Genomic DNA, 13,268 nt, shown 5'->3' on the forward strand with positions numbered 1-13,268 from the left:
GGCTGATTATTACTGCAGCTCATATGCAAGCAGCTACACTTTCCACAGTGGTCCAAGTTCATGGGGAACTGAGACCAAAACCTGCCCTGGGCTCTCAGGCTTCCTCCTTGCCCTGAAGATGCTTCCTCACCCTGTGCAAGGGGCTTCCTGCAGCGCGGCCTTGAGAATTCTCCTCTCTCAGCTCCATGCCTTTCCACCATGAAGTCCAAAAGGAAATCTGCCCTGTGGTTTCTCATCCAGGACAGGGACAGCTTCCTGATGCTTGTGTGCTGTGATCCCTGAATGTGCAACTCTTCCTAGCTCTTCAAATGCAGGGACAGTGACAAGGAGCTGCCTGATTGCTGCAGTCACTGCTTTTTTCAGAAATGTCTTCACCCTAAATGCATCAGCATCTCCCACACTGTGTGTAGAATTTTAGTCAACTACATTCTAATGGTTATCGCCACAAATTTGATCTTAGAAATAACAGTGCAGTGAACAGCCTTATGTGGCCTCCTTTGAGTTCCTGTGTGAATATGAGCATAGGATTCATTTCTAAAAGTGAAATGGCTGTGTCAGAAAGATGTGTGCTTGTAAGTTTTACCCACTGTTGTCAGATTCCCCTCCAGAGGGGTTCTTCCAATTTTCAATGCCAGCCAGAAGTACTTGTTCAGAGTACATTGTTGAAAGTGTAAATTTTTGCCAACCTACCAGACTCAAAAATGTTACCTTGCTATAGTTTTATTTTTTAGTCTCCTGTTCTGCTTATGTTTGGGCCTTTTCAGAAACAGTTCAGTAGTTTTTCCTTTTTTAGGATTTCATAAACTTTTTCTTGAATATCCAGATAAGAAGAATTTTAGTCTTTGAGGCCAGGCACGGTGGCTCACGCCTGTAATCCCAAGCACTTTGGAAGAGTTAGACAGGTCAATTGCTTGATCTCAGGAGTTTGAGATTAGTCTGGGCCATACAGTGAATCCTCATCTCTATTAAATTAAAAAGCATAAAAAAAATTTAGAAAAGAATTATTTTAGTCTTTGTGGTCCAAGAATCAACTTTCAATCCTAAAGTTGATTCTCAGGTACTTATAGCATCATTGACAACATAATCATTTAAAATGATAAAAGTCACTATCTCTCTGGACCATACAAAATCAAGTGTCAGGCCAGCGATGGTCACAGGATGTGTTTGAACAGTCACTGGTTTGTAGATTTGTCTGAGGATTGAAAATTCCACCAGCATGTAATCTAGGTGGGGATCTCTCTGTGAGGGTCACTGTATTTCACCTCCTGTATTAGGCTGAGGTCTTCCACTGGATAAGAACATGCTCACATCCTCTATTTGATGGGCTCATGGGTTTGACCAAGACAGCCCCGTGTCACAGTCACATAAATTTTATCTGCATTGCTTGCTCTGAGTTTTGGGAGAGCTTTAATGTATCAGGAATAGACTCCTCCTAAGGCAAAAGTCTGAGGGTGAGGGAGAGGCAGGTGGGCAACAAAGCTTATACCAAAGCTAGAATATCCAGGGCAGGTTCAGAGAGAAGGGTCCTAATATCAGCATTTGACTGAAGCCAAAAACAGAAGAGAACATGCAAGTTCTGAGAATAAGAAATAAATAAATAGTTTAAGTTTTGAATGTATTGAGTATTTTTATACTCCGTGAAAATTCTAGAACAGAATTTAACAATGGCATAAGGAAGAGAGCTTGAGATGTTAAAAGTATAAAGATCCCAAGCCAAGTTGCCAGAAGAAGAACAGGACCTTTTTGGTGGAAAATGTTTATGCTGCGAACTACCTTTTCCTATGAAATTATTTTTTAGGAATAAGGAAACATCCTATGGAATATTTTTCTTTCCTACACTCAAGACCACCCTCACCCCACAGGGGAACCTCAATATCAAATAGAAAAAATAACGCACTTTTGTATAACCCTTAGGAGACTCTTTATTTGCACAGCAAAATGTGGATGCTTAATGGTAACATTGGAAATAGTAGTTTAATATACATATGTGATGAATTTTCTTTTGACTATACCATTTCTGTTTCCAATATATCTTTCATAATAGGGACATCCTCTGTTCTTAAAACAATTTAACTGATGTTATTTTTTGTTCTATTTTCTGTATCAGCTCTATTTTTTACCAAACACCGGCAAAGATGTTCCATGGCTAATGATTCTTAAATTCAATTTATGCTTATCTGCTTCTCTCCTCCAACCATAGTCCCTGGTTATCCTGAGCCTAGGTCATTGCAGCTGTGGCCTTAGTATTCTATGAGCCCATTTGACTTCCCCTTGTGCTCAATTGACTGACCTGGAGGAAACAGTAGGGGATTCCCCTGCTGTCTGTCCCCAGGGTCCCTTCCTTTCAGTGGTACCAGCCCAGCCTTAATGCCCATCCATCTGTGCCTGCCCAGTCAGGCCTCCATGCTGCCCACTGTAATGGCCACAGGTCAAAAACTGATTGTCAGTCTTGAGCAGATTGTCCTGACTCTTTCTGCAAAACTGAGCATCTCACATAGCACTAGGACATCACAAGCAAGGCCAGCTATAGGAAGGCAAGCAGGAGAGTAATGTCCATCACAAAGGAGTTCTGCTGGGACACATTCTGGTGACGTCTCTCAGAACGGTTCAGGTGCCTGCAATTGCAGGCCCAGAGAACAGGACTGCAGGCTGGAAGATGTGATCCCTTTCTCCGGTACACAAAACAGTGCCATGTGTGCATGTGTGTAAATGCATATGCCTGTGTGTGTGCATGTGTGTAAATGCATATGCCTGTGAGTTGGTGTGTGCCTGTGTGTAAATGCATATGCTGTGTGAGTGTGTGTGCACGTCTGTACATTCGCATGTTGGTGTTGCCAGGGAGTGCTGGCGGTGTCAAATGTCCCAGACTCAAAACTTTTCTATTTTTCTCACTTACCTTCTCCCTCAGACGTGCTTCTGGGTTAAATGAGTTCATATGTGCAAGGCCCACAAACAGGCAAGGCACAGGCCATAGTCACTGCTCAGTCAGTGTCATCAAATATTGTTATGCTTATATAGAACCTTGTCCAGGATGGGCCACATGTACACACCTGTCTGGTCCTGAGAGAGCAGCAGAAGGGGACTGAGACAAAACAATGGCCAGGGCCCTGGCAACACGGAGACACCTTCCCACCCTGTGAGCTTCACAGACAACCGTGGGTATGGGATACCGGTATTCCTTTGAGATTGTTCAAATAAGCAGAGACAATCACTCCCCTATGAGACTTGAGAAGAAGAAGAATTCCAATGAACCAGCCCCATGAAGCCCACACTGAAGCCTGCTGAGTTCTCTCCAGTTGAGCGTGATGGATGGAGCATTTTCATGGGGACTTTTGAGAGTATGGAGAAGATCTGAGGAAACCACGCTCAGCTGTGGGCTCTAGAGACAAAACTCTAGGATGTCTCCCCATGCCTAGACCCTTCGCCTGCCACCTCTCCTCACTCTTTGCACAGATGCTGCCCCAGGGAAAGCCCCCACAGGACCCTAAGCCTAGTCCTGACCCTGAGCTCAGCCCAGGTGATGCTTCAGGAGATGGGACCCTGAAAATGAGCCCCAAAGTCTCCTCAACCTGTAGGCTCTGTGGTTTCCTAAAGACTCAGTTACCCCCAGTAGAGATGGCCATGAGACACCTGTCCACACCTGCTCAGGAGACAGTGGAGCAGGCAACAGTGCAGAGAGAACCAGCAGGAGCCAGGCCAGGCCCTGCATCCAAAGCAGCCCCCAATTCCCACAGATTCTCCAGCTCTACCCTGGGGTATATCCCCCACCTTCTGCAGGCTGAGGTGGGCTCCTCAGCATGGCTAGGCTATGACAGGGGACGTCAGTGTGTTCACAGGACACATCCCTAAAGCCTGCCTGGCCCCGATGCCCCCTTCCTCCCCACCCTGGTTAAGCTCTGCCCCGAAGTGCCCAGGTTCTGAAATCCAGACACCTGGGTCAGCTCCTGGACTTGCCCCCACTGCTCTCTGTTCTCCTGAGCCACTTAGTCTCTTTGGGCCACAGTGTTACCTGCTGCAAAGTGAGGAGGCTTATACTGAGCTGAAGAAGCCCTTTTCTTCATTCCAAATTAAAAGACAGAAGAGCAACGAATGTCATATTAATTAAAGCCTGATGAGGGGATGTCATTCAATGGGCTTCAGTGGGTTTCAGACATGGAACTTCTTGTCCTTCCTCTGCAGGGATTCCAAGAAAGGGGCTGAAAAGAGCTTGTTTTCCGTATGGTGGGAACAGCAGCCCTCAGCTGAGAATAAGCAGGAGAGTCCCAGTTTCATCAGGAAAACAGACTAGACTAGTGTAGAAATCCTCCCGGCACAAGCTCTGAGACGTGTGCAATGAAATAACCGTACACGTGAAATTGATGGTGCCGACGATGGTGATGTTAGCTCACAACTAAGTTGCAGTGCAAGAACCATGCGGTGATGGCACTGAATCATAGCTGCTCTTACTGGGCGGGAGGTGCACCAGTTTGCTTCCTAAGTGCATAGGAAGCCTGGATCCCTGTAGGATGGCACACGCGTCTCTCTAAACATCGAAACCTTTGCAGAAGAGCTTCTGTTAACTCACTCTAATTAGTCCTGACTGAACAAAATCATGAGAGAAGGGCATTTCAACCCTGTGACACTTTTATAGCAATTGCACTTGCCCCACCTCTCTGCACTGCAGGTGTGACCTCTCTGTGCTGGGCTGGGCAGGGCAGATTGGGTCACACTGGCACAGAATGGGACTGGACTCTCTCGTCCTCAACTTCTGAGGCGACAGGTGCTGTGGGGTCACCTGGAAGAAGAAATCTCGTGGGCTGAGTTTCCTCCACCAGCTGGGGGCAGCAGAGCTGTAGCCAGGAGCAGTCAGGAGAGAGGCTGGGGCTGCCCAGCTGGGGCAAAGAGGAAGGCCAGCCTGGGGTTCAATAGGTGTCCAAGAGTCAGTGTTCAGACTGAAAGTGAAGACAGTTCATCCTATCCCCTCAGGTTATACTGACCACGTTCTGAGGGTCAGACTCTTACAGTGTCACCCAAGGACACCAACAGAAGCCTGGCACAGTGAAGGCCTCACCTGGGAAATGCAGCTAGAAGAGGCTGAGCCCAGGTGTCAGCTTGGGCAGCTTCCTCAGGAAGAGGATTCTCTGGGAGACGTCCCGAGGTCGAGGTGCTCTAGGAGGGGGCACAGTGTGAGAGCATGGGGCTCCCAGGGCCCGAGTCCTTCACCCAGGATGGCTGCCTGAGCCCCCTGTAACTCTCAGGGCCTTGTTCTGCCCTGTCCAGCAGTGTCCTGGGGAGCTGTGCCCTCTGTCCTGGGCACTTCCAGATACACCGGCCCCCTCCTCCCTCTGCCTCTCCTTCCAGCTCCAGGTGGACTCTGACTCAGGGGGCAGCTCCTATGCTCAGGGGAGTCACAGGTGTGTGGGGTGAAGCATTTTGGGGCTTTGATCCCTGCATGGAGCATCCTCAGGAGCATCCTTCAGGAGATGCTTTCCAGAGGAACAGGGCTCTTCCCCTGCTTCAGGCCACAGCCTTGACACTGGCGCTGTCCATGTTCAGTGATGGGACAATGACCAGGAGCCTGGCTGGAGTAACCAGGGACCACCCACCCTCTGGAGCTCACGTGCTGTGCAGAGACCATGGGGCCTAAAGTTAGATTGTCAGTCCAGCGTGGCTTTCTGCTGCTTTTTGCAAGTTTTCATAAAACATTGATGAGAAAAACATATATAAATTCTGGCTGAGCTGAGGGTGTCAATGCTAAATCTCTTGTGGCAATGAGGAGTGATGTAGAAGGAGCAGCACCATGGCTGAAATGAGACCAGAGGCCCTGTTGACTCCACAGGGGTGTGTGGTTGCTTAAATGACCCAACTATTCCTACTGAAGTAATTAGCAAGTGTCCTGATGACACAGCACAGCATTTAAATGGAATGAACAAGAGGGGACTGAGTCTGAGGGACCAGCAGGAGGAAGATGATGGGTCCCTGGTCCACCTGCTGCTGAGTCAGGTGTCATCATGATCTCTCAGCAGAGGCCAGCTCAGCCCCATGGCCAACCTCCTGGAAGGCCCACGGCTTTGCTGAACTTGGCCCAAGACAGACCCCAGGTCAGCGAGGTTTGGGACAGTGGTCATGAGATCAATTCCCAGAAAGGTGACTGTGATCACAGGGCTTGAAGGCTGCAGCTGATTTTCTAATCTGAGACCCTGCTTCTTCCTCCTGTCGCCTGTGCTGCCCCTGCAGCTGGTTTGAGTGACATCTCTCCAGCAGGAGTCTCAGAAGTTGTAAATTTGCATAAACACTAAACACTGACTGCCCCAAAAGCCTGAGAGGGAATAAGAGCGGCCTGGGGAGCCCAGCTGTGCTGTGGTTCTAGGAGGAAGAGCTCTGGGTGTCTCACCATGACCTGGACCACTGTTCTGCTCCCCTTTCTCACTCTCTGCACAGGTGCTGACCCCTGGCCCTGCCCCAGGCTCAGTCCCCACAGATCCCAAGTTGAGCCTACCCTGAATCCTGAGCAAAGCCCAGACACAGCCTCTGGGTGGGACTCCTGGGAATGGGTCCTTCATCTTCAAGCCCCCTCTCCTGTTCTTCTTTGCAGGCTCTGAGGCCTCCTATGAGCTGACACAGCCACCCTCAGTGTCAGTGTCCCCAGGACAGACGGCCAGGATCACCTGCTCTGGAGAAATACTGGCAAAAAAATATGCTCAGTGGTTCCAGCAGAAGCCAGGCCAGGCCCCTGTGCTGGTGATATATAAAGACAGTGAGAGGCCCTCAGGGATCCCTGAGCGATTCTCTAGCTCCAGTTCAGGGACAACAGTTACCTTGACCATCAGTGGGGCCCAGGCAGAAGATGAGGCTGACTATTACTGTCAATCAGCAGACAGCAGTAGTAATCATCCCACAGTGACACAAGCATATGGGGAAGTGAGACATAAACCCCTCCCTCTCTATTTCATCCTCTTCTGTGAAATAGAAGAGGGACAAAGACCGTGGACAAAGCCATGAGCAGGATTGGCCCAATTCAACCCAATCTGAGACCCCCCAGGCTGCCCTTCCCTCCAGCCCTCCAGGCAGGCTCTGCAGAGGAGTCAGTCAGGAGTGGATTTGCACCTTGCAGGATCAGGCTGTCCTGTTTCTTTCCTGGGGTTTGAGTTGTTGATGGAGAGTCTAAGCGGAAAGACAGACACAGGGAGACATCCATGCAGGCATATCCAGAGGGACGTGGGGAACTCTCAGGTCTCAGTTCAATACAGTCATTGTTGTATCCCCTGGGAATGCATTTCCCCAGTGCACTAAGACCTCTAGACCCACAGAGCCTGAGGTCAGGAGGAGAGGATGTTAAATTTTTGTTAATGGATCACTAAAGGCATTTTTGAGTGGAGCCACTACAATTTACTCCTTGATTCTGGACACATGGATCCTGACTGTGGGAGAAAGAGCACCATATATTGGACACTGCTGCATAGCACATGCCCCATTCTGGAAGACATTGCCCAACCCTACACATACTCGCCACTTGCCTGGTTCAGTCATGGAGTCTTCAAGTTGTCATTAAACCATTCATATATGCCACATGCCTCAGAATGTTGGGGAAATAGTAAGACTCTTGAATGCCATGAGAAAATGCCCATAGCCCTTTGTTTGCTGTGAAATGAGTTACTTGGTCAGAACCTCCTGTGGAATACCATCATGATGGGTGTGTCGTTCTGTAATCCAGAGATAACAGTTTTGGCAGAAGCACTTCTGTCAATGAAAGCAAATCCTGTGTAGAGTAAATGTCAATTCTAGTAAGAAAAAGAGCTATCTCTGCCATGATGGAAGAGCTCTAATGAAATTAATATCAAGCAGGCCCCTGACTGTTTTCCACAGAGAAGGTCATCCTGTAGGAATCTCCGTGTTGGTCTCCGCTGTTGACTGATGGTCACTCCACAGTTGCTTCAGCCAGGCCAGCTCCAGTTAGTGGAAATTCACATTGGCAAGCCCATTGTCAGCCTCTATCCCTGCCACCACGGGCACTTTTTTATGGATCCCATTGGACAATGACAGGAGTGGTTGAGGGACGCTACCTGGTGTCCATAGAACAGGTTACTCTACTACCTGATTAACAAAATCACTTCCTTTTCACATCACACTTGGTGAGTATTTGCATATGGAAAAAAATTCTCATGCTTTCTGCCCACCAGAGGTGGTCTACCGACACATCTCTACCCAGACATCTTTGTGATCAACATTCTTATTGTGTCTCTCCCAAGCCCCTGAATATACTTGACCATCTTCTAGGACCCTTCACAGCCCACGAATTAGGAACCTCTGCCCATCTCTTTGCAGGTGACATGAACCATTTTCACTGCTTAAAATTCTGCTTTAAGGAGAATGTTTTTCCACTACTGCTGTTCAGGTATTCTCAGAGGCCAGGTGGAGTACAGCACTGTCCACACCAGTAGTTGCTGCGTGTCCTGTAGAAACCTCTGTAACCCCAGTGTAAGTGCCTCCTCCTAGGCAGCTGATCTCAGGGAGCCCCTCAGGAGGGCAAGGCTGTAAGGTGAGAGGATGGCATGGCCCAGGGCTCGGGTCATGACTATTTGGCCAACTCTTCATGCAACTTACTTGGGCCTCATAACCTAGTCCCTCAAGTCACAAATACATCCCTGCCATGTGATTGGGGAGCTGCTGGAAATGGTCACCCGGGAGTATGGCTCAGAACAAACCTAGCATATCAGCAACTTGGGCCCCATGGTGAGCTGTGTGGCCACAATCACACAGAACCCCTGCTGAGGCTCAGGAGCCCTCACAGTCTTTCTCAAATGGAGCTTTCTGCTCATTCAAAAAAATAATAGATAGAGGAGAGCTGCTCACCTGCTTCCAGTCTGGGACTCTAGGACCACCTAGACCACACCCATGATCTTGTGTGATTATTCTGATTCCTTTTTGGCTCAGCTATGCGTTATGGCAACCAAACCACAGTGTCACTGACCATAAAATGCCAATCCTTGGCCCCCACCTACCCTGGGATCCCCTCAACCACATCTTGCTACCCAGTTAAAGTTTCAGCAACACTAAGAAAAATGTATTTTTATATTGAGATAGGAAACATTAATTATTTCTTTTATTTTGAGATGGAGTCTCGCTCTGTTGCCCAGGCTGGAGTGCAGTGGTGCTATCTCGGCTCACTGCAAGCTCCGCCTCCCGGGTTCACACCATTCTCCTGCCTCAGCCTCCCGAGTAGCTGGGACTACAGGCGCCCACCACCTTGCCCAGCTAATTTTTTGTGTTTTTAGTAGAGACGGGGTTTCACCGTGTTAGCCAGGATGGTCTTGATCTCCTGACCTCATGATCCGCCCATCTCGGCCTCCCAAAGTGCTGGGATTACAGGCTTGAGCCACCGCGCCCAGCCACATTAATTATTTCAATTGTGAAAAATTTATAAGGAAATAATGTGAAAATATTTTAAAAGACATTTTACAAAGGGTGAAAGACCCTCCATTAAACCACTCAATATATTACACTGCAATTGGCCTGCCCAAACCCTGACTTTAGCTCTGGGTTGGGATCTTCTGTAAATGGATCTTTCATCCTCAAGTCCTCTTCTCTTCTCTTTTCTTCTCTCCTCTCCTCTCCTCTCCTCTCCTCTCCTCTCCTCTCCTCTCTCCTCTCCTTCTCCTCTCCTCTCCCCTCTCCTTCTCCTCTCCTCTCCTCTCCTCTTCCCTCCCCTCCCCTCCCCTTACCTCCCCTCCTCTCCTCTCCTCTCCTCTCCTCTTCCCTCCCCTCCCCTCCCCTCCTCTTGCCTCCCCTCCTCTCCTCTCCTCTTAGCCCTGTGCCTCCTACATGCAGAGACAGCTGGTCTTAGTGTTGGTGGCCCTGAGACTGACAACCATGATCACATGCACTGGAGATAACCTCAGGATAAACATGCATTTAGGAACCAGCAGATGCCACGTCAGGCCTCGTGCTGGTCATCTAGTATAACAATAAGTGACCCTCAGGGACCTCTGCCCAATTCTTAGGCTCCAAATCAAGGAACATTGCCACCCTGATCATTAGTGGGGTCCAGACCCTCAATGAGGCTATTACTGTGCTGCAGATAATAGCAGTGGGAGCAGCTGGCAGGGACTCATAGTAACACAGACAGATAAGGAATTGCAACAGAACTGTCCCACCTTGGCCTGGCTCTCATTCTCACCTGCCCTCTGAGCAGCTATAGGTCAGACCTCAGGGTCAGGTGTCCTCTCTGGTCCTAACCTGACCCCTGCAGGGCTGGTGATTCTGAGTGGCTTCTGTATCCTCTCAGGGCCTGCATGTGTCCAATGAGAAGTGGACAGGGGGAAGCTGGTCAGAGCTGCAGGGACCTTTGTTGGGTTTGTGGTGTACATCAACAGTTTAGAAATCCACACAACAGCACATGGCCCCAGATGTAATCATACATCATGCAGGGGAGGAGAGAGCTGTCACAGAGGGCACAGTCCTGTGGAATTTCTCTTTTCCTTGGGTAAAACCAGTTCAGTGGAAGCCCTAGGGGCTGTGTCTCCTCTGGTTTCCAGAGGAGTTGACCCCCACATTCTGATAGGGTGCTTGAGGCCTGAGGAGCACTGGAGACCCAGCCCCTTTTGGTCCCAGGGTCCTATCTGTGCTGATATTTCACAGTAACTGAAGAGGAAGCACAGACACTACCTTTCGTCCCACCTGGGGACAGTGTTTGGGGCACACTGACCTCCCAGGGTCCCCAAAGTCCCATCACCTTCCCCAGGTAGGTCAGGCCTGACTGGATGTGCCCCCAGCACCCTGTTGGTGTAGATTTTATCTTTGGGCTCTGGGCTGCTTTCTGAGGAGCTCACTAAGAAATCCTGGATGCCAAGCCTGGGACCTGCACCTTTGCTTCATGGCCTAGGACTGCAGCTGTGAAGGGAGGATCCTGGGTGAGGGTGGTGCCCTTTCCCAGGAGAGATGTCTGATTCCAGTCTCTAGGGCCAGGCTTATTGGGATTTCTTTTCTGACTTGGATGTCTCAGTCTTTATTTCCTTCTTTAAAAGTACTACCGGTTTAGGGCGACCCGTTTTGGTCCCCTTCCACGTTGTGGAAGCTTTGTGATTTCACTCTTCACAACAAATCTTGCTGCTGCTCACTCCTTGGGTCCATACCACCTTTTTAAAAAAAGTACAACTGGTTTAATCGTGAAATCATGTGTATACACTAAAGTTTACAGCTTACTGTCATCAGCACATATATATACTCTTTCAGGATGCGACAACTATGGACACTGTCTGGGGTCTCTGTCTCTCTCATTATCACAAGTGAGAATACTAACAGCTCTCTCCTATGCAGACCGTAGTCATGTTTCCCAGTTGCACAAGAATGTCTCTTACAGTTGTTTAATTTCCTTACCAACCAGGACCCTTAAGTTTCCCATGCTGATATTTGGTTGCTATTTCTCTCTGATCCAACATTTTTCAAGCAGTATTCCTTGGAACCCAACAAAAGTTCCACAAGAAAACTCAAGTTTCTGATGCACTGTTGGACCAGGTTCATTGCATGCAGTAGGACCTTGCTCAAGTGATGAATCCATTTGATGTTTTCACCATCAAGGGGAAGGGCGCTATGACTTTTGGGCACTGGGTTGATAAAGGGGAGATAGCAGCTGATGATGGCCCTACCCACCGATGTATGTGTGTGGGCAGGACCTATCGATGCATTTAGAAGTTGAGGGAACTGTGTATCCTGCAGATGGAATTTCCAGTACTGAATCTCCATCACCCAGCCACTAGCATTCAGCAGGTGCTCTGTAAGAAGAAGCCCTTCACTGCCAATCATGGCCATTACACAGGTGAAGGAGAAGATGACTTTTAACAGCCATTGACTCTCACAGTAAACTGAGGTGGAAACTCAGGTTCACAAAGTGACTTTGAGAGAAGAGACGGAGGAATCAGGTTAATTAGTAGCAGAAGGCTTGCCCAGAGCAGGAACAACACAGGGTCGGTGAGGACCTAGGGATGCCATGGTGTGGAAGGAACAAGGCCTGAACCAGGAGCAGGAAAGGGCATGGGAAAGACCATGCGCCACATATGATGAGTCAGCATGTGGAAGGCACAGCAAGTGTTGCCCAAAGATTTTATGTAATAATCTGGCAAACAGCTGCTTCTCTATCCAGACTGATGAGCCAAAAAATGTTACTGATGCATTGCTGTCACATGTTAACATGCTGTGAAGCATGGTGACATTCAAGGAAACCTGTTCTCTGCAGACACCTACCCACCGGTACAGCGGACACCCCAGCTATGCCAAAGCCTTTGTCTTCCTCTGGTGTAAGAGCCTGAGAACAACCAGGTGGCCCCTGAAAGGGGTGCCGCATCATCTGCTCTGCATGGCTGAGTTAAATGGGGAGCTCCCAGAGAACTTTCCAGAAAACAGCCTGCTTTTGCTGGGTACACTGAGGATGATCCAGGATCAATGGAAGTGACAGAAACTTAATTTCCCCATGGCTGCAAGGTGAGCACTGGGAAGACAGCTGAGGCAGTTTAGCCACCATCCCCTAGTGGCTTCAACCCCAGGTAAGCAGGGACAGGTGAAGGGCCTGCCTGAGCCCACCTGTGTCTAATTAGTTCCAGCATCAGCAACTGCATCCTGTGGACCACCAGGGAGTGTGTATGCCCAGCCCCTCACAGATCGAGAGAACATAAACAGAAAATTCTCCTCCTTACACTGAACTGCACCACACACCTGTGCCCAGATCTTCATTTACAAGATGGTATCACATCAGACACAGACTGATCTGGGTCCCAGGTCCCCTCAGGTTTCTGATGTCCTCTCAGATCCCCACACACAGCAGACTCTTCACCGCAGGGCGTTGAGCCAGCTCTTCCCCTCACAATGCCTGTTACAGGTTTACAAGTTACTCCTCTCCAATATGTTGGGGATTTGCTTTCACTGTGTGTGTGTGTGTCTATGTATGTATGTATGTGTATATATATGTATTCACTGTGTATATATATACACACACACAGTGTATATATATATTCACTGTGTATACATATATATACACATATATAGACACAGTGTATATATATATTCACTGTGCATATATATATACACACACATACATATATATATACACACACACACATACACACACACACATATATATATATATTTGTATTTTCTTGGGTAAGCTAAGCCCCTTGTACCTGGTCTTGAGTCAGGCAGGCGCCACACAGAGAAGGGGAATTCCTCCCTTAGAATGAGCAGTCCATGGATCAGGGAATCAGGGACCTGAGCAGCAGGTTCTGAATCCACACCTAGAC

The sequence above is a fragment of the Macaca nemestrina genome, chromosome 15, assembly GCF_043159975.1.
Source record: "Macaca nemestrina isolate mMacNem1 chromosome 15, mMacNem.hap1, whole genome shotgun sequence".
Taxonomy (NCBI): Eukaryota; Metazoa; Chordata; class Mammalia; order Primates; family Cercopithecidae; genus Macaca; species Macaca nemestrina.